Source organism: Bubalus kerabau, chromosome 10, assembly GCF_029407905.1.
Source record: "Bubalus kerabau isolate K-KA32 ecotype Philippines breed swamp buffalo chromosome 10, PCC_UOA_SB_1v2, whole genome shotgun sequence".
NCBI lineage: Eukaryota > Metazoa > Chordata > Mammalia > Artiodactyla > Bovidae > Bubalus > Bubalus kerabau.
In genome coordinates, this window is record NC_073633.1 from 76,632,564 (window position 1) to 76,659,599 (window position 27,036).

Sequence of the window (27,036 nt, forward strand, 5' to 3'; positions counted from 1 at the left end):
AAAATAATAGCATTATTGAAATGTAATTCACACAACATAATTCACTCAGTTGAAGTGTACAACTCAAAGGCTTTTAGTATATCTGCTAGATGGTGTAACCATCACCATAATCAATTTTAGAATATTTTCATTACTCCAAAAAGAAACCCCACACCCTTTAACTGTCACTCCCTATTTCCCCTCATTCTCTCCCCTCCAGCCCTAGGCAACCACTAATCAACTCTGTGTTTATGGATTTGCCTGTTCTTGACGTTTTCTGTAAATGGAATTATACAATATACAGTCCTCCATGACTGGCTTCTTTTACTTAGCATATTTTCAGAGTCCATCCATGTTATAGTATGTATCAGAATTTCATTCCTTTCTATTTCTGAGGAACTCAAGTATTGATACACCTATTTTGCTTATCCATTCATCGGTTGACAGACATTGAACTCTTTCCACATTTCGGCTGTTATGAAGAATACTGCACACGGTTTTGTATGAACTTGTGTTTTCATACATTTTCTATGGAGTCAGATTGCTAGGTTCCATCATTTTGAGTGCTTTTCCATGTTGAACACCCTCAGATTTCATAACTAATGAACAGAGGGGAAGATACTGGTTAATGCTGTGTCCATGCACACAGGAAAGAGTCCACTTTGTTACCAATATCACTACATAATTCTCTGGCCAAGACAAGAATTGAGTAATAACTCACCTCTGATTTATAGAAAGACAAGAAAGGACAGGGTCTATTTGGGGAGTTCAGATTTAAATTTTCTCACTGCTCCTCACTAACTGTAACACTTTAGGCAATCTCAATTTCCTCATTTGTAATATGGACAAAGTAACATCATCATACAGTACATGGATTAAATGAAGTATTTTTAAACGTTTATCATTGTATCTAAAACATAGTAAGTGATCAATAAAAAGCTGGTTTCATGTGGTTTGGTTGGAATACAAGTAGAGATAAGGGAGCAGAAAGTAAGTTGGACTCATAATGCATAGAGACTTCATGTGGGCAATGAGAAGTTGAATGTTAGATCTCTAGGCAGTAAGGAATCACAAAGATGCTGGTGTAGGGGAGCACCAACATTAGAGCTGAGTGTTGTCAAGAGCCTGTGGAATGGGATTAAGTTGGGCTGCTCTTCAGAAGGCTATTGCAGGAGTCCTGGGAGAAGGTAAAAAGGGTCTGAGATAAAGCAGAAAGCATAAACATTTAAGTGAGGAGTCTATTTGAAAGTCTTTCTATAAAGGCAGACTATATAGAACACAGAAACTGCTTAAATTTTGAAGGCAAAAGAGAGGCTGAAGCTTTTAAGCCTATACCCAAGAGAATAGTGATGTCATTAACAAGGAACAACGGTTAAGAGAAAAGATAAGTTCAGCTTTGGCTCAGAGAGGTTCAAGGCACCTGTGAGACACGAGTGTGAAGGTGTTGAGCAGACAAGTAGAAATGGGGACTAATCATGAAAGGGTCCAGGCGAGAGATTCTGGAGGTATCAGTACCTGCCAAGAATGTGGGGAGCACTGTGGGTGGCAGACCTTCACAGGAGGGTTGAAATTGCCATCAAGAAGGACAAGAACTGAGGAGAGATGGATGAAACCTGTCTCACATGCCCAAGGAGGTTACTAACAGGAAAATCCTTTCCAGCTGTCAAGCTCTGCAAAGACTCAAACTGATGAGAAACAGAAGAATGAACAGCTGCTGTGGAGAAGGTCAACCAATGGTGCAACTGGGATTGATTTTTTGATGGTTTTGAGAAACAGTCAGATGAAATAATCACACTGCTAGTCCTTGGAAAGGATATGGTAACAAAGGAGCCATTAAGCCAAGCTATTTTTGACAAGAGATTTTCTCCTCTATGCCTCCTCTATAACCAGGTGGTTATAGAGTGTCCAACTTTCCTGATTATTCCAACTGCATTTTAAGTCTGCATTTTCAGTCATGCTTCCAAATTAGAGTGACGATTCTTGGGGGGCTTCTGTGACAAGGCAGTGGTGGAGGAATCGCCAGTGCCATCCACTGTCCCTTTTAAGGAGACAATTTCTAGAACAAACTTTTCTCCATCACACATTTTGCATCAGGTCTTCAAAATATAAATAGTTCCACATTTGAAAGTTTGCAGTCAGTCAAAGGATGGTGGTCTGTTGGTGACATGTGCCTTTTAATTTCTAGCAAAATCTTACTCCATGTCTCCCCAGATTCATTTGGTCAGAACCTGAGGCTAGAGGAGGGTAGGACCCAGAAAGACAGGAGGCCACTGTGCCCTCAGGTTTTCCAGCTGCTAGCACTCAACACCTGTAATCCCAATGGTTTTTCACAAGGACCTTGAGAGATCCTTGTGAGATCCTTTGTCTCCAATTTTCAGACAAACAAATGGTGATTAAGTTAAAGCTGACCAAAGTCAAAAGCTAGTTAGTGGCTGAGCTATAAGTTGAACATCTATTTGTCGAACTCGTGTTTTTCCTAGTAAGTGATTTCTTTTCTGTCAGGTGTGTGAAGATCTCTACACTGTTCACCACCGTGGTCCCCAGTGCAGTTACTCATACTCTCCAGGTGATGGCGTAGCTGTGCTTCATGGCATTGGATCCCCGCTACCCTAAACCGTTTAGTATTCCATCATTTTATACTACATTCACCTTTTCATACATTTTTCTGGATACATTTTATTCTCAAATGCCTCTATGACTGAATGAAAGAAAACTACACCTATTTCAGCTTAAATATTTTTCCTATGCCCTTCTTAGATAAACCTGTGATAAGAGAAGCATTCAAATAGATTTTGTGTCAATGAAAAAGTGAGTCTCAGATATAAATGATAGAAATAGCTTTCCATAATCAGGATTGCAAAAGTGAAAAAGACACATTTAAAGATATTTAGCAATAACAAGGTTCTAAGAATGTAAGAATTACTAATAGTTGTATATTTTAGTTGCTTGTGTATAATGCAAGTATTTTTGAACAAAACAGTCTACAAATCAGAGCAAACTAGGAATTCATGGGCAAATTAATTTATGAATTTAATAGCTTTTATGCTTCCTCCAAATAAGACACTAAAAAGTCCTCCTTTACAGTAAAGCATGCCTAGTGAGGTCTGCAATTTGACTAAAATAAATCACTAGTTGCCAACATTAAGGGGAAATAGTAATTTATTGGGCTGTAGTGAATTCAAGCTCTTTAAATTATAGTCTGTCCTAGGGGGAAACTATCCCCATACAAATGCATTTACAAGAAAATTATTGGAAAAGTTCGGAAGCCCAGGCATTTCATATATTTTGCAGTGACATAGTATTTTATTACTGTCGTTATTTGCCCAAGTTAAAGTGCTTATCAGACTTGATCTCAGCCACAAGAAAGTTTAAATAGTAAAAGAAAAAGCAGTGTTCATTCCAACAATATCCCTGGTTCTTCATATTTGAGGTGTTCTAAAGTTTTCTAAGCTTTTTATTACACTACTTCTCAAAAACAGCTCCTTTCCTAAATAAATAAGGACTTTAAGTATGCAGATTTATAAGCTGTTTGACTTGGGTAATTTGTAAATTAGGTTGGAACTAAAAATGAACCACCACGTTTTATTAAAACTAGTGTCCCGTCTCTGTGGGGGATTTTCTTCTGCCTGGCCAGAGTATATTTGGAAACTTTTCCTTTTATGGCTTTAAAGAGAGTTCAACACTATGCATACGCTCACATGCTCAAACCGAGTTGTGTGGTTTTGTACCTCAGTCCCCGTGAGCTTCACTTCGTTTTCTAGCCAGCCACGGCCCAGGGTGCTTCACGTAATCCCCCTCATGCTTGTACCCCACGTCTCATGAGCACCTGGCGCAAACTCCTTCCCTTGAGTTAATCTCACTGTCAACACCCTACAAAAGGCTGCTATGTCCTAACAGCACACACACACACAGTGATGTGGATTAGAATCACGTCAACATCCTGTTCTCTGACTGCCCCCTCCCACTGACCCTCGGCACTGTCCCCCAGGAAACCCCTGGCCCTCTCTTCCATCCTCTTCAAAGGCTATTGCAAACCTCCTCTCCACATCCTGCACTCTCAGTCCATGACCTCCCCATCTGCCCTTCACTCGCCTTCATTGCTTTCCTTTCCTTTCCAGGAAAAAGCCTACTCCCTCCACCTTCTCAGGAACCTTGCCCCATTAATAATTCTCTCTCTAGTCTGAATGTTCTCTCTTTCCTTGTTGACTTTAGACACAGAATCTTCTGGGTTCTCCAGCATCTCCCTGGTCCACTCCTTAAGGGCTGGCAGCCCTTAAATATAGGTGGCCCCAGGGTCCTTTGCAAAGCTCTCTTCATTACCCTCCACACTTTCCTAGGGTTTCCCCATATTCACCTACAAAGTCAGGGTCCAGTGAGGAGACAGAACCACATCGGTTACTTTAACTGAGATACATTAATATATAAAATTGTTAACTAGGCATAAAGTTGTTAACTAGTTAACTGAAAGGGTGAAAAGAGAACTCTAAGGGTATAGCAGGAAGAAATTCTACCTCTAGGACTGAAAGTACAAAAGGAAGAGGTAGCATTTAGAGGAGAGGCCCCATAAGGTGGGACTTGGACCATGGGAAGGGGTCAGAGCTGGGGGCTGGAATGCCTCCAGGCGAGCAACAGGAAGCTGGTTCCGCAAGTGTTAGAAAAACTGTACACTGGCCGGACAACTCCTGGCATGAATTGCAACTGCTGGAGTGAAGAAGGGAGCCTCAGCTCTCCCTTCTCAGCCCCACAGCTGCCCTCTGGTGGCAAAGCCTGCAGAAAAGGCAACTGGTGAAACAGAAACGTGGTTTGCAGAGCCCCAACTTCAGCATCTGAAAATGAGCAGAGGGAGTGAATTTGGATCAAGAGAGGAAAACTGGCACAACCCCAGAGCCTCAAATACTACAGGGGGGTTAAAATATAAAACCTATTTCCCCATCCCAAGCCTCTCTCTAGAGCCATAGACTCATTTAGCCAATCCTCTCTCTCTACTGGAACATTTATCTGGATGTCCCATTGTTACTTCAAACTCTATGATGTTCTAAGTCGCTCTCATTACCCTTCTCCACCTCCTTCCCAGCCCTGCTCCCTTTTCCCCTGCCCCACCACATCATAATGATATGTGTAATTTCACCATGAACACTCCCTATACTCCCTGTCCTTCACTCTCCCCACTCAGTCAGTCCTCCCACTCAGTGTAACAGCTCTCAAATCCATCCCCTCCTCTCCATCCCCATTGGCCACTCTTCACCTGTGCCCTCGTTTCTTACCGGATTATCAAGCACTGTCTCCTAACTAGTCTTGCGGCTCAGATGGTAAAGAATTCACCTGCAATGCAGGAGACCCAGATTTGATCTTTGGGTTGGGAAGATCCCTTGGAGAAGGGAATGCCTACCCACTCCAGTATTCTTGCCTGGAGAATCCCATGGACAGAGGAGCCTGGCGGGCTGCAGTCCATGGGCTCGCGAAGAGTCTGACAGGATTGAGTGACTAACAGTTTCACTTTTCACCAAACTAGTCCTATGTCTCACATTTGACCCTGCTGCCAAACCCTGGGCTCTCATTCCCTGCAGATTCCCTAAACTAACAGTGGTCTTTCTGAAATGCAAAGCTTACCACCCTGACCTCTGCTTAAAATTCTTTTAAACCCCTAACCTTCAAAATGAAATGCTCTCTGGCATGCATTAGAAAGCTCTGCTGTTTTAATTCTCATCTCGACTTCTGCCCACCTCAGTCCAACCAGAATTCAAGGGTCCGCGTGTACAGTACCACTCTGCATTCCTATGCCTGGCTGTGATCCCCTTGGCCTTTGAGCACTTAAACATCCCCTTTCCCTTTCTGGTTAATATTTCCCACCTCTGACCCTTCTTGCCTTTCTAACTTCTTTCCATCCTTCAGGACTGAGGAAGGTGCTGAGTCCTAGGAGAATTCTCCCAGTCTCAGCCCCCACGCTCACCCACCTCTAGTCTGTTGGTGTCTCTCCCATGAGCCCTCGTAACCCTTTCCGGCGTGCTTCTTGGTGGTGCTACTGAAAGGTTAAACTTGAGCCCGCTGGAGCCAACTCCATATTCAGTTTCCATCACTTCATCTTGCTGTTTGTGACTCTGGGAAAAATCATTCAAGCTTAACAGCCCTCAGTCCCCACGTATGTAAACTGGAGCCTGTAATAGTACCTTCCTGACAGATGGTTATGAAAATTAAATGAGATAATATTTATAAAAGCTCATTCTCAGTTTTTTTCTTTTCAAAGTATTTTTCAAATAGTTTGAAATACATTCTTTTCAAAGTATCTCGCTTCTGACTGTTGATACATGCAGATTATTTTGAAATCAAGACAGAAATTGATAGTGTACTACTTAAGAATAACAATGCTCTTATGCTAAAACTTACAACCACATTTACTTGGAAAGGCCAGGACCAGACAGGTACTGTAACTGCCTTGATTCCAAAGGTATTTGGGGATGGGCTCAAGTCTCACATTTTCTTACACACTAGGGCCTTCTACTTTCTCGGAAAAAGAATGAATGCTTTGCCAGTCCCGGGTCCTCTGGCTGGTGCTAAAGTCAGTTTGGTGGGAACACCATTGCCTTTTTCATGGGAAAGGTAGAATTGGCCAGCACCCAGTTTCCACCTTCCCGTTTTGCTGGGGTTCTGACTGGGCCTGGGCAGGAGAATCCAATGAGGCATGAGCTGAGGTTGCAGTTTTTCCCCAAAGTGTAGTAGCCAACAGGCCTCTGTTCTACCCTGATGCAAGCACTCAACATTTAACTTGTGCTAGAGAATGCAAGGTCCAGTGGGATCATAAAACATTATTCCAAAAGAGACTATTCCCACCCCTCAACTAATTCCTTCTACCACACACAGAGACAAGGAAAACCAAGCCAACGGCATGGAACTTCTCCAGAGAGCCTTCTGACCACCATGTGTGCGGCCCTCAAATAGAGCCATGGGGACCTCAGTATTTGGGGAAGGTACGTGCACAGAAGAAAGATGCATGAATGCGTTTTGTTTCAATTTTCTTTTCACCAGGCCTATCCTTGACTTTTCACAGATTTCCCAGCAGAAGGATCAGGGTGGATGATGACATGAGAGAAAAATGCTCCACTGTGGCCAGTTCCTCTTCCTCCAGAGAGCCATTCACATGCACGTGGATAGGCAGCCAAGAGACTCAGTTGCCTCCCACAGTGGTTGGGGAGGTTGTGCTGCTCCCCAGGAGTGGGGATGGAGTGACCTCTGTCTCTCCATCCTCCAGGAGGATGCAGCTCATTCTGGCCTCTGTCCAGTGCAGCCTGTCACCTCAAATGGCCTCACTGAGGCCAGCCGAGTTCCTGCCAATTCGCATCAGCCGGCTACATAATGCCCTCTTGTGCCTCCCTCCAGGAAGGCCAACTCTGACCCTCCCACGACAGGGCTGTGAAATTACTAGGAAAAGTGGGGCAGGGAGAGCCCTGTTTTTGTGCTTTTTGTTTGTTTTAACATGACAAGTTTTTTGGCCTTGCTCAAAAGAGATCTGCCCTTGAGGAAAAAGCAAGAGGACCTGAATATGCAAAGTAAGGCTAAAATATACTATGTCCAGAGAATCTTTCCTCCAGAAGAATACAGTGCGCATGACTCACACTCCCTGGGATGTTTTATTTTCTAAGAACAAATCTATAGAATCACAAAATCAGACCACATGCCAACATTTTGCATGCATTTGCCACCATCGTTAGGTGTTATAAGTCTATTTCATCCAAGATATTACAACCAAACTAGGAGAGCCTTCACTTTTCATTCTTCCATACTAGTGCCCTTCCTGCCTGACAGTAGAAAGATAATTAATGTGCTGGTCCTGCAGGAAAGGAAATTGTCTTCCAAACTATTAATGAGAGATGTTTTAGCCTTTTTTAAATTAGTGAAAGACACAATTTTCATTTTTAAAAATTAGTGTTAGCTTGCAATGATTCACTAGAAAGTTCAAAAAGAGCACAAATTGGCTTAAATGGTTGGCTTCTGAATATATTTTATGTGTTTGAACAAATTTATTTCTAATTCTGAATTTAATTTTTATCTAGGATAGTGGGACGTCAAGTTATTTTCTACAAAATAATCAGTAAAATCGATGAAGTAAGTTGATTTCACACTTTTTTTCTTTAACAAAGGAAACCTTATTTAAATAAAATCTTGCTTAAAAGCCCAATAAATAAAATGAGTTTTTTTAAAAAAATGGAGCAGCTTTGGCAGAAGCAGAGGAGGGGGGCCTGAACCTAGCTCTCTTATCTGTCATGTCCACCTCATAGTGACACCAAGCATGCTCCGAAGACAGCTGCTAAAATAAGCATATTCAAAGATGCTCACCATCACTAACCATTAAGGAAATTCAGGTGAAAACCATGAGGTATCACTGCACACCTATCAGAACACCAAATACTGGCAAGTCAGCAAGAAACAAGATCACTCATACCCTCCTCATGGGAATAAAAATTGGTGCAACTACTCTGGAAACTAACTTGGCAGTTTCTTAAAAAACTAAATGTGCAACAATTAAACAATTCAATAATTGCATTCGTGAATTTAAGCGACAACTTAAATTTACACACAAGGTTGTACACAAGTGTTCAGTTCACATGAGCTCCATTTGTAATAGTCCTCAAATGGAAACAACCAAGATATCAACAGATGAATGGTTAACCAAGCCAAGTTTGGAACCATACTAGAGGATACTCCCTAGCACTCAAAAGGAACAAATTTTTAATATATAAAACAACCTAGATCAATTTCCAGAGAATTATGCTATGAGAAGAAAGCCAGTCCCGAAGGTTACATTCTGTATGATTCCGTCTGTGTAGCACTCTTACAATGACAGGCTTCCAGAAATGGCGAACATAGAGCCATTTGCCAGGGATTAAGGATGTGGCATCAAAAGGGCAACAGGAAGGATTCGGAGGGTTATGGAAATGTCTCCTATCTTAACTGTATCAGCATCAATATGCTGGTTGTAATATTGTTCTGTAAAACGTTACTATTGGGAGAAATTGGGTAAAAGGCACACAGGTTCTTTTATTTCATAGAACTGCATGAGAGTCGGCAGTTTTTTAGACATAACCCCACAGCTATAACTTGGATGTCACTTGCCAGTGGTTTTACCCTGTTTAGAGCGGATTCACATTATTACTCAAGAAGTGGTCATGATGCCTCTCAGGAAAATGCCAGATACCAGGTTACACTCAACTTTCCTCCTTTTCAATGGAGTCAAAAGCACTTACTTGAGCAGACACCATGAATCAACACAGGATTCTGTGCTGGAAACTGACCTCTTGCTTTTAAGTTCACATCTTCTCTTAACTGCTAAGTATTCAGGTGATAAGACAGTGAAAGTAAGCAAGAGATTAAATAATATCAAGAAGATAAGTTGTCTGGTTGGTTGGTGTGGCATGTACTTACCTAATTACAAATATGAATTAAGCTGTATTATTTTACAAATGCATACTCTATACAATGGTAGGCTGCATTATGCTTCCCCAAAGAGGTTCATGTCCTAATCCCCTGAATGTTAACCTTACACGGAAAAAGGGAATTTGCAGATATGATTAACAATGATTTTAAGATGAGTTGATTCTAGATTATCCAGGTGGACCTAATGTAATCACAAGAGTTTTTACAAAAGAGAGGAAAGAGGTCAGAGAGAAAAGGCAGTGTGGTGATGGAAGCAAAGATTGGAATGAGGTGGCTGTAAACCAGCAAATACTGGAAGCCTTCAGACTTAAATTGAAGAAAGTAGGGAAAACCACTAGACCATTCAGGTATGACCTAAATCAAATCCCTTATGATTATACAGTGGAAGTGAGAAATAGATTTAAGGGCCTAGATCTGATAGATAAAGTGCCTGATGAACTATGGAATGAGGTTCGTGACATTGTACAGGAGACAGGGATCAAGACCATCCCCATGGAAAAGAAATGCAAAAAAGCAAAATGGCTGTCTGGGGAGGCCTTACAAATAGCTGTGAAAAGAAGAGAAGCGAAAAACAAAGGAGAAAAGGAAAGATATAAACATCTGAATGCAGAGTTCCAAAGAATAGCAAGAAGAGATAAGAAAGCCTTCCTTAGCGATCAATGCAAAGAAATAGAGGAAAACAACAGAATGGGAAAGACTAGAGATCTCTTCAAGAAAATCAGAGATACCAAAGGAACATTTCATGCAAAGATGGGCTCGATAAAGGACAGAAATGGTATGGACCTAACAGAAGCAGAAGATATTAAGAAGAGATGGCAAGAATACACAGAAGAACTGTACAAAAAAGATCTTCACGACCAAGATAATCATGATGGTGTGATCACTGACCTAGGCCAGACATCCTGGAATGTGAAGTCAAGTGGGCCTTAGAAAGCATCACTACGAACAAAGCTAATGGAGGTGATGGAATTCCAGTTGAGCTATTCCAAATCCTGAAAGCTGATTCTGTGAAAGTGCTGCACTCAGTATGCCAGCAAATTTGGAAAACTCAGCAGTGGCCACAGGACTGGAAAAGGTCAGTTTCATTCCAGTCCCAAAGAAAGGCAATGCCAAAGAATGCTCAAACTACCACACAATTACACTCATCTCACATGCTAGTAAAGTAATGCTCAAAATTCTCCAAGTCAGGCTTCAGCAATATGGGAACCGTGAACTTCCTGATGTTCAAGCTGGTTTTAGAAAAGGCAGAGGAACCAGAGATCAAATTGCCAACATCTGCTGGATCATGGGAAAAGGAAGAGAGTTCCAGAAAAACATCTATTTCTGCTTTATTGACTATGCCAAAGCCTTTGACTGTGTGGATCACAATCAACTGTGGAAAATTCTGAAAGAGATGGGAATACCAGACCACCTAATATGCCTCTTGAGAAATCTGTATGCAGGTCAGGAAGCAACAGTTAGAACTGGACATGGAACAACAGACTGGTTCCAAATAGGAAAAGGAGTACGTCAAGGCTGTATATTGGCACCCTGCTTATTTAACTTATATGCGGAGTATATCATGAGAAACTCTGGACTGGAAGAAACACAAACTGGAATCAAGATTGCCAGGAGAAATATCAATAACCTTAGATATATAGATGACACCACCCTTATGGCAGAAAGTGAAGAGGAACTAAAAAGCCTATTGATGAAAGTGGAGAGTGAAAAAGTTGGCTTAAAGCTCAACATTCAGAAAACGAAGATCATGGCATCCAGTCCCACCACTTCATGGCAAAGAGATGGGGAAACAGTGTCAGACTTTATTTTTTTGGGCTCCAAAATCACTGCAGATGGTGACTGCAGACATGAAATTAAAAGATGCTTACTCCTTGGAAGGAAAGTTATGACCAACCTAGATAGCATATTCAAAAGCAGAGACATTACTTTGCCAACAAAGGTCCGTCTAGTCAAGGCTATGGTTTTTCCTGTGGTCATGTATGGATGTGAGAGTCAGACTGTGAAGAAGGCTGAGTGCTGAAGAATTGATGCTTTTGAACTGTGGTGTTAGAGAAGACTCTTGAGAGTCCCTTGGACTGCAAGGAGATCCAACCAGTCCATTCTGAAGGAGATCAGCCCTGGGATTTCTTTGGAAGTAATGATGCTAAAGCTGAAACTTCAGTACTTTGGCCACCTCATGTGAAGAGTTGACTCATTGGAGAAGACTCTGATGCTGGGAGGGATTGGGGGCAAGAGGAGAAGGGGATGACAGAGGATGAGATGGCTGGATGGCATCACTGATTCGATGGATGTGAGTCTCAGTGCACTCCGGGAGTTGGTGATGGACAGGGAGGCCTGGCGTGCTGCAATTCATGGGGTCACAAAGAGTCAGACACGACTGAACAACTGATCTGATCTGATCTAGAGTTGGAAGAGGTAAGAAATGGATTCTTTTGTGAAACCTCTAGAAGCAATCAGCCCTGTCAACACCTTTATTTCAGTGCGCCAAGACTCATTTCAGACTTTTGATCTCTAAAGTTTAAGAATAAATGTATGCTATCTTAAGGCACAACATTTGTGGTAATTTGTTACAGCAGCAACAGGAAATTAGTATCTTAACTTGCTATATCATGACTTCAAATACCATACAGCTATCAAAGGAAGAAAAGAGAAATAGTGGAGAACAAGATGGCGGAAGAGTAGGTGAACATGGAGTACATCTCTCTTCATGGATACATCAGGAATACACCATCAGACACAGAAGATTTTGCAGAACACCAGCTGAGAGCAGGCAGGAATACCTGACCACTGGAAAAGAATACATAGTACTATGCAAAACTCGAGATCAAGCTCTGGGCCTTTGGAGTGGGAGCGCTGATGCCAAGACCCTAGACTACCAGAGAATTCCTAACCCTAGGAAGTATTAATTAGTGAGAACTCCCACACAGGCAACCATCTATATACAAGACTTGGCATCACCCAATTGCCAGCAGCATACTGTGCAGGATGCCTCATCCAAACAACAAACAAGACAAAAATACAAACCCAATCATCAGCAGACACGACTACAACCTCACACAGACATGCCCATCAGAGAAGGAAAAAGAAAAACTTACTTCCTGCCACCAGAACGCAAGCACAAGTCACATCCTACACAAAACTGGACCACAGAAAAAGTTGGACCACAAAACTGGTCCAACCACAAAACTGGACCAACCATACCCACTGAGGGCAAAAACCAAAGGTAAGAAAGAATTCAACCTTGAAGCCTAAGAAAAGGAGACCTCAAACACAGTACGTTAAAAAAAAAAAAGGGCAGAGAAATATTGTGTAAATGAAGGAACAACCTAGAGACACACAAGTCCAAATAAATGAAGGATATAGGCAAACTACCTGTAAAAGAATTCAGAGTAATGATAGTAAAAATGATCCAAAGACCTCAAAAATAGAATGGAGAAAATGCAAGAATCAATAAACACATTTAACAAAGACCTGGAATAAATAAATAGAGACAAACAACACAATTACTGAAACTTTAAATACTCTAGAGGAAATCAATGGAGAAGGCAATGGCACCCCACTCCAGTACTCTTGCCTGGAAAATCCCATGGATGGAGGAGCCTGGTAGGATGCAGTCCATGGGCTCGCGACTGAGCGACTTCACTGTCACTTTTCACTTTCATGCATTGGAGAAGGAAATGGCAACCCACTCCAGTGTTCTTGCCTGGAGAATCCCAGGGACAGTGGAGTCTGGTGGGCTGCCATCTATGGGGTTGCACAGAGTCGGACACGACTGAAGCGACTTAGCAGCAGCAGCAGCAGAGGGAATCAATAGCAGAATATCCAAGGCAGAAGAATGGATAAGTGAGCTGGAAGATAGAATGGTGGAAATAACCACTGAAGAGCAGTATAAAGTAAAAAGAATGAAAAGAATTGAGGATAATCTCAGAGACCTCTGGGACAATATTAAACACAAACATTCTAATTATAGGGGTTCTAGAAGAAGAGAAAAAGAAATGGTATGAGAAAATTTTTGAAGAGATCATAGTGGAAAATTTTCCCAACATAGGAAAGGAAATAGCCAATCAAGTCCAAGAAGTTCAGAGAGTACTATACAGGATAAACCCAAGGAGAAACATGCCAAGACACATACTAATCAAACTAACAAAAATTAAACACAAAGAAAGAATATTAAAAGCAGCAAGGGAAAAGTAACAAGTAACATACACAAGAAACCCCATACATTTAACAGCTGATCTTTCAGCAGAAACTCTGCAGGCCAGAAGGGAATGGCAGGATATATTTAAAGTACGGAAAGGGGAAAATCTACGACAAAGATTACTCTACCCAGCAAGGATCTCATTCAAAATTGATGGAGAAATCAAAAGCTCTACAGACAAGCAAAATTAAGAGACTTCAGTGCCACCAAACCAGCTTTACAACAAATGTTAAAAGGACCTATATAGACAGTAAATACAAGAGAAGAAAAAGACATATATAAACAAACCCCATGCAATTAAGAAAATGGCACTAGGAACATATATATCAATAATTACTTTAAATGCAAATGGATTAAATGCTCCAACCAAAAGACACAAACTGTCTGAATGGATACAAAAACAAACCCATACGTATACTGTCTACAAGAGATCCACTAAAGACACATATAAACTGAAAGTGAGAGGATGGAAAAATATATTCTATGCAAATAGGAATCAAAAGAAGGCCAGAGCAGCAATCTTCATATCAGACAAAATAGACCTTAAAATAAAGAATATTACAAGAGATAAGGAAGGACACTCTATAATGATCAAGGGATAAATCCAAGATGAAGACATAACAATTGTAAACATTTATACACCCAACATAGGAGCTCCTCAATACATAAGACAAACACTAACAGACATAAAAGGAGAAAGTGACAGTAACACAATAGTAGTAGGGGGCTTTGACACCCCACTTACACCAATGGACAGATCATCAAAACAGAAAATTAACAAGGAAACAGAAGCCTTAAATAACACATTAGACCAGATGGATCTCCTTGATATCTTCAGGACGTTCCATCCAACTGCAGAAGAATACACTTTTTTCTCAAGTGCACGTGGAACATTCTCCAGGATAGAGCACATTTTGGGTCACAAATCAAACCTCAGTAAATTTAAGAAAACTGAAACTGTAGCAAGCATCTTTTCTGACCACAAGACTACGAGACTAGATATCAATTAGAAGAAGAAAAAACTATAAAAACCACAAACACATGGAGATTAAATGATGTTTCCAAATAATGAATGGGTTACTGAAGAAATCAAAAGGGAAATAAAAAAAATTCCTAGAAATAAATGAAAATGAAAACACAACTCAAAACCTATGGGATGCAGCAAAAGCAGTTCTACAAGGGAGGTCTACAGCAATACAACTCTACCTCATCAAAAGGTAGGTAAGAAAAACATTGACTTAACACCTAAAACAACTGGAAAAAGAATAACATAAAACCCCCAAAGTTAGCAGAAGGAAAGAAATCATAAAGATCAGAGCAGAAATAAATGAAAAAGAAATGAAAGAAATAATAGTAAAGTTTAATAAAACTAAAAGCTGGTTCTTTGAGAAGGTAAATGAAATTAATAAACTTTCACCCAGACTCATCAAGATAGAGAGAGAGAAGAATCAAATCAACAAAACTGAAAATGAAAAAGGAGATGTTACAACAGACAACACAGAAATACAAAGGACTATAAGAGACTATTATGAGCAACTATTCCCTTGTGACTCAGCTGGTAAAGAATCCGCCTGCAATGCAGGAGACCTAGGTTCAATCCCTGGGTTGGGAAGATCCCCTGGAGAAGGAAAAGGCTACCCACTCCAGTATTCTGACCTGGAGAACTCCATGAACTGTATAGTCCATGGGGTCACAAAGAGTTGGACACAACTGAGCGACTTTCACACTTTATATGGCAATAAAATGGATAGCCTGCAAGAAATGGACAGATTCTTAGAAAAGTTCAATCTTCCAAAACTAAACCAGGAAGAAATAGAAATCATGAACAACCCAGTTATAAGCACTGAAATAAAAACTGATAAAAATTTGCCAAAAAACAAAAGCCCAGGGCCAGATGGCTTCACAGGTGTATTTTATCAAACATTTAGAGAAGCGCTAATTCCTATCCTTCTAAAACACTTTCAAAAAATTTCAGAGGAAGGAGCACTTCCAAACTCATTCTATGAGGCCACCATCACCCTGATATTAAAACCAGACAAAAACAACACACAAAAAAGAAAATCAGAGGCCAATATCACTGATGAACATAGATGCAAAAACCCTAAGCAAAATTCTAGCAAACAGAATTCAACAACACATTAAAAAGATCACCACAATCAATTGGGTTTATCCCAGGGATGCAAGGATTCATTGTCAATATACACAAATCAATGTGATACACCATGTTAACAAATTGAAAGATAAAAACCATATGACAATCTCAATAGATGTAGAAAAAGCCTTTGACAAAATTCAGCACCCATTTATGATAAAAATTCTTCAAAAAATGGGCATAGAAGAAAACTACCTCAACATAGCAAAGGCCAAATATGATAAACACAGAGCAAACATTATTCTCAATGGTGAAAAACTGAAAGCATTCCCTCTAAGATCAGGAACAAGACAAGGATTTCCACTCTCAACACTATTATTCAATATAGTTTTGGAAGTCCTAGCTACAGCAGAGAAGAAAAATAAATAAAAGGAACCCAGGTCAGAAAAGAAGTAAAATTCACTGCAGATGACATGATACTGTACATACAAAACCCTAGAGATACTATCAGAAAATTACTAGAGCTAATCAGTGAATTTAGCAAAGTTGCAGGATGCAAAATCAATACACAGAAATCACTCGCATTCCTATATACTAACAATGAAAAACCAGAAAGAGAAATTAAGGAATCAATCCCATTCACCATTGCAACAAAAAGAAGAAAATATTTAGGAATAAATCTACCTAAGGAGACAAAAGAACTATATATAGGAAACTATAAGACACTGATGAAAGAAATCAAAGATGACATAAACAGATGGAGAGAGATTCCATTCCTGGGTTGGAAGAATCAATATTGTGAACATGACTATACTACCAAATGCAACCTAAAGATTCAATGCAATCCCTATCAAATTACCAATGACATTTTCCACAGAACTAGAACAAAAATTTCACAAGTCACATGGAAACACAAAAGACCCCAAATAGCCAAAGAAATCTTAAGAATAATGGAGCTGGAGGAAGTTAACCTTCCTAGCTTCAGACTATACTACAAAGCTAGAGTCATCAAGACAGTATCTCTCTCTTTAGTCACTAAGTTGTGTCCAACTCTTGCAACCCCATAGACTATAGCCTGCCAGGCTTCTCGGTCCATAGGATTCTCCAAGCAAGAATACTGGAGTGGGTTGCCATTTCCTTCTCCATCAAGACAGTATGGTACTGTCACAAAAACAGAAATATAGACTGGTAAAACAAGATAGAAAGCCCAGAGATAAACCCACGTACCTTTGCACCTTATTTTTTATGAAGGAGGCAAGAATATACAATGGGGCAAAAAATGCCTCTTCAATAAATGGTGCTGGGAAAACTGGACAGCTACATGTAAAAGAATGAAATTAGAACACTTCCTAAATTCGAGGAAAACATAGGCAGAACACTATGACATAAATCACAGCAAGATCCTCCATGATCCACCTTCTAGAGTAATGGAAATAAAAATGAAAATAAACAAGTGGGACCTAATTAAACTTAAAAGCTTTTTCACAGCAAAGGAAACTATAAAAAGGTGAAAAGACAACACTCAGAATGGGAGAAAATAATAGCAAATGAAACAACTGACAAAGGATTAATTTCCAAAATATACAAGCAGCTCATACAAGTCAATAGTAGAAAAACAAACAACCCAATCAAAAAGTGGGAAAAAGACCTAAATAGACATTTCTCCAAAGAAGACATACAGATGGCCAACAAACACATGAAAAGATGCTCAACATTACTCAATATTAGAGAAATGCAAATCAAAACCATGAGATAGTAGTTACCTCATACTGGTCAGAATGGCCATCATCAAAAAAAAATGTAGAAACAATAAATGCTGGAGAGGGTGTGGAGAAAAGGGAACCCTCTTGCACTGTTGGTGGGAATGTAAACTGATACAGTCACTATGGAAGACAGTATAGACAGTCCTTAAAAAACTGGGAATAAAACCACTATATGGCCCAGCAATTCCACTACTAGGCATATACCTTTAAGAAACCAAAACTGTAAAAGATACATGTACCCCAAAATTCATTGCAGTACTATTTATAAGAGCTACATGGAAGCAACCTAGATGTCCATTGACAGATGAATGGATAAGGAAGGTGTGGTGTGTATATACAATGGAATATTATTCAGCCATAAAAATGAACCCATTTTGAGTCAGTTCTACTGAGGTGGATGAACCTAGAGCCTAATATACAGAGTGAAGTAAGTCAGAAAGAGAAAAACAAATACTGTATACTAACGCATATATATGGAATCTAGAAAGACGGTACTGATGAAATTATTTGCAGGATAGCAATGGAGACACAGACATAGAGAACAGACTTATGGACACGGGTGGGCAGGGAGGAGAGGTTGGATATATGGAGAGAGTAACATGGAAACATATATTACCATATGTAAAATAGATAGCCAATGGGAATTTGCTGTATGACCCAGGAAACTCAAACAGGGGCTCTGTATCAACCTAGAAGGGTGGGATGAGGAGGGAGGTGGGTGGGAGATCACAACATATGTACACCTATGGCTGATTCATGTTGATGTTTGGCAGAAACCAACACAATTCTGTAAAGCAATTATCCTTCAATGAAAAAATAAATAAATTAAAAAGTTTAAAATAGGAAGAAAAGAGAAATAAGAGATCAAGAACTTTCTCTTATAAATTGATTGAAATATCATTTTGAAGGCAAGATTTGAATAAACTGTACATTGACTGTGTACTTTAAAGCTTACAAAAAACCAGTAGGCTCCCATAGCAAGATGTTGGATCCCCTATAATGACTACATTTTTTGAACTCTGCTAGTAAACAAGCACATTTTAGGAATTCTTTCAGGAAGTTTATTAAGTATATAATTTGTTTCAGCTTCTGTGTGATTTCAGCTCAGCATTCTGGCTTTTCTATATTTCCATTTTGGAAAACCAGGAGTCAAACAAACCACAGTAGATTTATCTAGAGCTGTCCATACACTTCTCTTCTTTCTCTGTTTCATATTTTGGAGGCAGTTTTATGTTCTCTGACTTCAATCCCTTTTCCAGGAACCATCACCATTCATTCATTCCACAAGTAATTGTTATTCAGTTGCTCAGTCAAGTCTGACTCTTTGTGACCCCATGGACTATGGCACTCCAGGCTTCCCTGTCCACCATCTCCCAGAGTTTGCTCAAACTCATGTCAGTGAGGCCATCCAACCATCTTATCCTGTCATCCCCTTCTCCTCCTGCTTCAGTCTTTCCCAGCATCAGGGGCTTTTCCAGTCAGCTCGTCACATCAGATGGCCAAAGTACTGGAGCTTCAATAACAAGTAGTTACTGAGATATATACATACACACATGTATACACACACACAAGTACACATACCACAAACTATGTCAATAGAACATACTGGTCATAGCAAACACCATTTCCCAACAACATAAGAGACATCTACACATGGACTACACCAAATGGTCAATACTGTAATCAGATTGTTTACATTCTTTGGCAGCCGAAAATGATGAAACTCTATACAGTCAGCAAAAACAAGACTTCGAACTGACTGTGGCTCAGATCATGAGCTCCTTATTGCAAAATTCAGGATTAAATCGATGAAAGTTGGGAAAACCACTAGGCTATTCAGGTATGACCTAAATCAAATTCCTTATGATTATACAGTGGAGGTGATGAGTAGGTTCAGGGATTAGATTTAGGAAACAGAGTGCCTGGAGAACTATGGACAGGTTTCATAACATTATTCAGGAGTCAGTGACAAAACTATCCCCAAAGAAAAATAAATGCAATAGGGCAAAGTGGTTATCTGAGTAGGCTTTACACATAGCTAAGGAAAAAAGAAAAGCAAAAAGGAAGGCAGAAAGGGAAAGATATACCCAACTGAACAGAGAGTTCCAGAGAATAGCAAGGAGAGATAAGAAGGCCTGAAATGAACAGTGCAAAGAAGTAGAGGAAAACAACAGGATGGGAAAGACTAGAGATTTCAAGAGAATTGGAGATATCAAGGGAACACTTCATGCAAGGAAGGGTGCGATAAAGGACAGAAACAGTAAGGACCTAATAGAAGCAGAACAGATTAAAAAGAGGCAGCAAAAATACACGGAAGAATTATACAAAACAGTCACAGTAACCCAGATAACCATGATGGTGTGGTCACTCACCTAGAATATGTCATCCTGGAGTCTGAAGTCAAGTGGGCCTTAGGAAGCATTACTATAAACAAGGCTAGTGGAGGTGATTAAATTTCAGCTGAACTATTTCAAATAGATAATACTGTCAAAGTGTTGCACTCAATCTGTCAGCAAATTTGGAAAACTCAGCAATGACCAGAGGACAGGAAAATGTCAGTTTTCATCTCAATTCCAAAGAAAGGCAGTGCTGAAGAATGTTCAAACTATCAGGCAGTTGCACTCACTTTCCATGCTAGCAGGGTGATGCTCAAAATCCTTCAAGCTAGGCTTCAACAGTACATGAACTAAGAACTTCCAGATGTACAAGCTGGATTTAGAAAAGGCACAGGAACCAGAGATCAAATTGCCAACATCCATTGGGTCACAGAAAAAACAAGGGAATTCCAGAAAAACATCTACTTTGGCTTCACATACTATGCCAAAGCCTTTGACTGTGTGGATCACAATAAACTGTGGAAAATTCTTCAAGAGATGGGAATACCAGACCACCTTACCCGCCTCCTGAAAAACCTGTATGAGGTCAACAAGCAGTAGTTAGAACCTGACATGGAACAATGGACTGGTTCAAAATTGGGAAAGGAGTACTTCAAGGCTGTATATCATCACCCTGCTTATTTAACTTAATATGCAGAATACATCATGCAAAATGCCAGGCTGTATGAAGCACAAGCTGGAATCAAGACTGCCAGGAGAAATATCAACAATCTCAGCTATGAAGATCATACCACTCTAATGGCAAAAAGTGAAGAGGAACTGAAAAGCGTCTTCATGAGGGTGAAAGAGGAGAGTGAAAAAGCTGGCTTAAAATTCAACATTCAAAAATCTAAGATCATGGCATATGGTCCTATCACTTCACAGCAAATAGTTGGGAAAAAAATAGAATGACAGATTCTATTTTCTTGGGCTCCAAAATCACTGTGGACAGTGACTGCAGCCACGAAATCAAAAGATGCTTGCTCCTTGGAAGGAAAGCTATGATAAGCCTAGACAGTGTGTTAAAAAGCAAAGATAACACTTTGCCAACAAATGCATGCATAATCAGCACTATTGTTTTCCCAGTAGTCATGCACAGTTGTGAGAGCTGTACTGAAAGAAGGCAGAGCACCAAAGAATTGATCCCTTCAAACTGTGGTGCTGGAGAAGACTCCTGAAAGTCCCTTGGATACCAAGGAGATCAGCCCAGTCAATCTTGAGAGAAATCAACCCTGAATACTCATTGGAAGGACTGATGCTGAAGCTGAAGCTCCAGTATTTTGGTCATCTGATCAAATAACCAACTCATTGGGAAAGTCCCTGATGCTGGGAAAGATGGAGGAAACAAGAGGGTGACAGAGGATGAGGTGGCTGGATGGCATCACTGATGCAATGGACGTGAATTTGGGCAAACTTCAGGAGTTGGTGAGGGACAGGGAGGCCTGGCGTGCTGCAGTCCATGGGGTTGCAAAGAGCCGGACACGACTGGGCAACTGAACAACAACAACTTGACTTGAAACAATGTTCTTGCCAAGATTATCCATGTATGGTTTAAAAAAATAACCACGACACACTTTGTGAATTTGCACACAGGTTTACAAACCATAGCATATTCGAGTAGCCCTTACAGAATCCTTCTACACCATCTGCTTGAACATCCCTAGGGAATGGGGACCTACAGTTTCCCTGTTCAATCTGTTCATTAGACTTTGCATTTACACAGAGCTAAATTTCACTATTTTACATCACCTCTCTGTCCATCTGTAAATAAATAAAATTCTGTCTCTCTATTCCAACACTTAAAGACAGCTATTAGGCTCTCCTGCCAAAATCTTCCTTTTTCCAAGTTAAACATCCATTTTTTTTTCCTTCATTATCTTTCACAGGACCGTTATTAACCACCAGGGAAATGCAAATCGAAACCACACTGAGATACCACTTCATGCTGACTAGGTGGCTGATATTTAAAATAATACTCCATAACAAGTGTAGGGGAGAACATGGAGAAACCAAAACCCTCACACACTGCTGATGAAAATAGAAAATGGCACAGCACTTTGGAAAAATTTAGCAGTTCTTCAAAGTACTAAACAGAGTTACTGTATAACCAACATTTCACTCCAAGGTGTATACTTAAGAGAAACTAAAACATATATCCACATAAAACTCATAACATGAATAATAGCATTGTTCATAATAGCTAAAAAGTGGGAACAAAACAACACAACCCGTTCATTAGCTGATGAATGAACAAAATATGGAATATCCATACAATGGAATGTTATTCAGCAATAAAAGGGGAAAGCAATAAAAAGAATGAAGTACTGACATGTTATAACATGGATAAAGCTTGAAAATAAGGTGAAGTCCTGATACTTCAGCCACCTGATGCAAAAAGCCAATTCATTGGAAAAGACCCTGATGCTGGGAAAGATTTAAGGCAAAAGGAGAAGGGAGTGGCAGAGGATGAGACAGTTAGATAGCATCACCAACTCAATGGACAGACTCTCAGAGACAGTGGATGACAGGGAAGCCTGGTGTGCTACAGCCCATGGGGTCACAAAGGGCTGGACACGGTTTAGCAACTGAACAACAGCAACAAATGCTAAGTGAAATACAAGCTTTTGAACAACAAAGGAAAACACAAGTAAAATCGAAAGACAACCTTCAGACTGGAGAAAATATTTGCAAATGATGGGATCGACAAGGGCTCAGTTTCTAAAATACACAGACAGTTCATAGAGCTCAAGAAAAAAGCAAACAACCCAAACAAACAAAAAAACAGGCAGGCGACTTAAATATGTTTCTCCAAAGAAGACATACAGATGGCCAACAAGCATATAAAAAGATGTTCAACATTGCTAATCATTAGAAAAATGTTAATCAGAACTACAAAGACGTACCGCCTCACACCAGTTAGAATAACCATCATTTGAAAAACTGGAGAAGGTGTAGAGAAAAGCGAACCCTCCTATACCATTGTGGGAATGTAAATTGGTGCAGGCACTATGGAAAACAGTATGGAGGCTCCTCAAAAAACTAAAAGTAGAGCTTTCATATGATCCTGCAGACCCACTCCTGGGCATATATCCAGACAACACTGTCATTCAAATTCAAAAAGATACATTCACCCCAATATTCACTGCAGTACTATTTACAGCAGCCAAGACATGGAAAGAACATAAATGTCTATAGACAGATGTATGGATAAAGAAGGTATCACACATGGATACAGTGGAATACTACTCAGCCATAAAAAGAGTGAAATAATGTCTTTTGCAGCAACATGGATGGACCTAGAGGTTATCAGACTAAGTGAAGTCAGAAAGAGAAAGACAAATACTAAAGACAAATATTAAAATATGACACAAATGAACTTATCTATGAAACAGAAATAGACTCACAGACATAGAGACCAGACTTGTGGTGGCCAAGGAAGAGGGTGGTAGGGGAGGGATGGACAGGGAGTTGGGGATCAGCAGATGCAAATTATTACATATAGAGTGGAGAAACAACAAGGTCCTACCATATAGTATAGGAAACTAGGTTCAACATACTGTGATAAATCATAATGGGGAAGAATATGAAAAAGAATGTTTATATATGTATAACTGAATCACCTTGCTATATAGTAGAAATTCACAGTAAATAAAATATACTTCAATAAAATAATTTTTTTGAAGATATGCTAAGTGAAAAACCCAATCACCAAATTAAAAACAACAAAACTCATGTTGTATGATTCCATAAAAATGGAATGTCCATGATAGGCCAATCCACAGACAAAGGAGGTTAGTGGTTGCCAAAAGCTGGAAGAGAGAGAAGCAAGGAGTGACTGCTAATGGGTGTGGGGTTTCTTTTGAAGGTGATGAAAAGTTCTAAAGTCAGCTAGTGATAATGGTTGCACAAGTTTATGAATATACCATAACCCGCTAAATTGTATACATTAAAGAGTGAATCATATGGTGTATAAATGATAATATCAAAGCTGTTAAAACAAAGATGCTGTAAAGCTTTTACAATGTTACTTATTTACTATATCTCAGGCCTTGTTAATTTCAAAGTGGTTGTGAAATGAAGCTTAAGTCATCTAACATAAAAGCTTTCATTTAGAGAAATAAACTTTCAACAACATTTTTAAGGAATTAGACAAATTAAACCAACTACTGAAAGCATCTGAGCCACCAGGGAAGCCAGGTAGCGCTAGCAGTAAAGAACCTGCCTGACAACGCAGGAGATGTGAGAGACCCTGGTTCTACCCTGGGTGGGGAAGATGCCCTGGAGGAGGACACGGCAAGCCACTCCAGTATTCCTGCCCAGAGAATCCCCATGGATGGAGGAGCCTTGCGGGCTACAGTCCACAGGGTTGCAAAGAGTCGGACAGGACTGAAGCAACTTAGCCCAGCACACAAATGGAAAGTAGGAGGTTTAACAGTATAACCTTAGGCCTAGAAATGTGTTTCATGACTACAAAGCTTAGCTAAAATTTTTGATAAATCAAAAATTTTGAAAAGTGAGATCACTATCATATTGGTGTTTATTAGTTTCAAATACTATGAAAAGAACTAAAGCAGTTTATTTGATTTGACTGAACATATATTAATACTTATCAAAACACAACTTTAAAATAGCAATGTTTAGAATGCGTTCCTAGTGATTTAGAACTAATTACCAAATATTGTTCTCTTGTTAAACCGTAACACTTGTTTTACTAAGGTTTGCTAAACTAGTTAAACTCAACCATAATATATTTCTAGCATATTTTTGATAAAAATCTGTCACAAACATATGCTTTTCCACAAGTGTTTAAAATAGTTATTAGGGTCATTGCAGCACTCTTTACAACAGCCAAGACATGCAAACAACCTAAATATCTATTGACAGATGAAGAAAGATGTGGTACGTATTCATATAATGGAATATGACTCAGTCACAAAAAGTATAAGATGATGCCATTTGTAGCAACATGGATAGACCTAGAGATCATACTAAGTGAAGTAAGCCAGACAAAGACAAATATGATATTGCTTATATGTGGAATCTAAAAAAAGTGATACAAACATTTACAAGGCACAATTAGACCCACAAACATAGAAACAAACTTATTGTTACCAAAGAGGAAAGTAAGGGGGATAAATTAGGAGTCTGGATTAACATATACTCACTGCTATATATAAGATAGATAATTAACAAGGACCTACTATATAACCCAGGGAACTATACTCAATATTTTTAATAGCCTATAAGGGAAAAGAATTTGAAATATATTATGTATATACACATATGTATAATTGAATCAGTTTGTTGTACACCTTAAATTAACACAACATTGCAAACCATTTACACTTCAATAACAAATGAACAGAAAAAAAATAACTCCAATATTTCATAAAGCCAGTTGTTTGGGGTGGTCACAAGACTAGCAAATTCCATGAATATTAGTCAACTGTCTTACTTCTTTCATTGTAAATTGAATTTTCTTAGAAGTAATATTATTTGGCTTAACTTGATAATAACTGGACATTCAGTAAATGAGCAGATGGTGTGCTTGGCAAAACATGACAAGCAGAGAAGTCAAATCCATAATAAGTGTCTATTCCAATAAGGAAAAACTCAAAATGGAAAAGGCGTCAAAAATAAGAAAAATAGTTATTAGGGAAAGGTTACATCATATTTCCCAGGAAAGAAATTCATTATGTAGGAAGTTTATTGTATAGTATAGTATGAATACATTTTTGTTCTCAGAAGTAAAAATTGTGAGGCATTAAGGAAGCAGGATGGATGAAAGAAGTTGAACTGTGATGAAATTTCAGGAATGGCCTCAGCAGAACCCACAGAAGCTTGAGAGCTGGGATGGTCCTTCAGAGCTGTCCCAAATTAAGGTAAGAAGCCTGGATTTTTGTACCCTTATATTGACCAGATGCTGGGAGAGATTGAAGGCAAAACAAGAAAGGGGTGGCAGAGGATGAGGTGGTTAGACAGCATCACCGACTCAACAGGCATGAATTTGAGACGTGATAGCATCACCGACTCAATAGACACTGCCGGGAGACGGTGAAGCACGGAGGAGCCTGGCGTGCTATAGTCCACCGGGTCGCAGAGTCGGACACGACTTAGCACGGAACAACGAAATTGACCAGGCGTTGGATATAGGCTACTCCTGGGAGTGGGCATATCCTGGGTAAAGCAATTCCTTTCATCTTGGGGAGGGATTAGTTATGAACCATCAATAGGTAACACATCTGCCAGCTAAAGAAATGAGTGATTTGGTCTAGAAACGGGTATCTGGACATGGTGTCACAGCATCCACCACGGTTCACCCCCACCACGGAGTGGAATCAGTTGGTTTGTATAAAGCATTTGTTCCATAGGGGTACAGCTTCCATGCAATTCTGGTTGATCTCTTTCCCTTGGGAAACTTATGGGATAAACATTAGTGGGGTGATCCCACTATAGCAGTTGATCTCAGAGCTGCAGTGAATATTCAGCATCTTCTTCCTCTAACACATCTCAAATCCCCCTCTCCCTTGGCTAGAACTTCTGCTAATCTAGATGGCTTACGTACTCAGGTGACTCAGACCTTCATTACTGTGTAAGCGAAATCCCTGCTCACTATGCTCCCCTCAGAGCACTTCCTCTTTACTGCCAAGTTAGGCGGGAGAATACTAAAAGATGCCCAGGGGACCAGTTGAAACAAGGTTTATTCTTTCCCTCTCTACTGTGTAACAGCAACGCTGCCTCCTGCTGTCTTCCACCTGCAGTTTGATCATTTAAAAGGTAAGTTGCAGATACAAAGTTCATCAGTGTTTTTGGCTGCAAAGCAAAGACCAATCTGGAATCTATAATGTAGAACTTATGGTAGCACTGATCTCAAGTTTACCTCTGTTATTGACTTAAACGCTTTGGTACACAAGAGTACTTGATTTCTTATTTTTCTGATAGACTGTTATCTGCTTCATGCTAAATCCAACACTATGTTTAATTTCAGGTTTTGTCTGACATCTATTCCAGTTACTGATATAAAACAAAATCCACTCTTGACTGGCTTTTTTCACTCTGCATGTTGCTCAGGAAAATTTTTGTAAATAGGCTGATTAACTAGCCTAACTGGGAACAAATATATTTTTATCAGCTCTTTTAAAATATGCAGACATGAAGGAATACAAAAACATTACCTCAATTAGGAAAGCAAAAAGAAAG

General features: G+C 39.7%; 1 protein-coding gene across 21 annotated transcripts in view; it reads right to left on the reverse strand.

Moving 5' to 3' along the window:
• The window catches only part of L3HYPDH (trans-L-3-hydroxyproline dehydratase), a 103,410-nt gene that overhangs the window by 41,470 nt on the left and 34,904 nt on the right, over positions 1–27,036 (reverse strand). Inside the window, exons 3-4 of one of the 21 annotated variants that reach the window (XR_008699560.1) lie at positions 5,934–6,077; positions 4,228–4,805 (exon numbers count right to left, since the gene is read on the reverse strand). The exons of 16 other annotated variants lie outside the window; for them this stretch is intronic. The gene's annotated coding sequence lies outside the window, so the exon portion shown is untranslated. Of the gene's footprint in view, positions 1–4,227; positions 4,806–5,243; positions 5,302–5,933; positions 6,078–12,276; positions 13,257–18,472; positions 18,975–27,036 lie in introns of those variants that run through there. 4 more of the 21 variants (XR_008699561.1, XR_008699559.1, XR_008699549.1 and 1 more) reach the window with 4 other exon arrangements.